General features: G+C 48.2%; 1 protein-coding gene across 4 annotated transcripts in view; it reads left to right on the top strand.

Annotated features, from left to right (window-relative positions):
- The window catches only part of Nepro (nucleolus and neural progenitor protein), a 26,830-nt gene that overhangs the window by 3,193 nt on the left and 22,797 nt on the right, over positions 1 to 840 (top strand). The gene's annotated exons all lie outside the window — the stretch shown is intronic.

Raw genomic sequence — 840 nt, 5'->3', positions numbered from 1 at the left:
TAAATGTTTCCTGTATTCCTTTGGAGTTGCTGGAATCCAAAAATAGCTTTTCAACTTTATAATTTTAAATGGCATCATTCACAGCACTGTCTGATGGTGTATAAAAAGATGAACAAACTATGCTTTACACCTCTCTCTCTCTCTCTCTCTCTCTCTCTCTCTCTCTCTCTCTCTCTCTCTCTCCCCCCCATCTATCTTTAAATGTATTTAGTACAGGGTCTCACTACACAGATCAGACTCATAGTGATCCTCCTGTTTTCATCTCCCAAGTGCTGGGATTACAGGAGTGCCACCACACCCAGTCTCATTCGCCATCTTAGTCGGGTCCCGGGCTCAGAGCCAGCACTGTACGGCAGGCCAGGGATCAAACCCTACTCCCTACACCTACCTAAGCAGGTGCTTTAGATTACTGAGCTATTTATCCGGCTCTAGTCTGATACACTCTCATCATCAATGAAAGTGGAAGGCTATCTTTTTAAGTTTTTAAGCAAATTGCATTTTAAAAGATTTTTTTCTCCAGGTCACTAAAGTGACAAAATCCTCAAATCTCAAGATAGATGAAAGCATTTTTAAGTAAAATATACAGGAGACGACCCAGGCTGCGGGATCCTGAATAGACCCAGAGCGCAGGTCCCGTGAGTGAGTGAGATGACCCGGGCTGCGGGATCCTGAACAGACCCAGAGCGCAGGCCCGGGGACTGAGTAAGATGACCAGGCCCGCGAGATCCTGAACAGATCCAGAGCCCAGGTCCCGTGAGTGAGTGAGATGACCCGGGCTGCGGGATCCTGAACAGACCCAGAGCGCAGGCCCCGCGAGTGAGTGAGATGACCCTGGCCGCG

Source organism: Octodon degus, unplaced genomic scaffold (genome assembly GCF_000260255.1).
Source record: "Octodon degus isolate 3935 unplaced genomic scaffold, OctDeg1.0 scaffold00053, whole genome shotgun sequence".
Taxonomy (NCBI): domain Eukaryota; kingdom Metazoa; phylum Chordata; class Mammalia; order Rodentia; family Octodontidae; genus Octodon; species Octodon degus.
The sequence above is the reverse complement of the archived record's forward strand: the minus strand, read 5'-3'. Positions and strand labels throughout refer to the sequence as shown.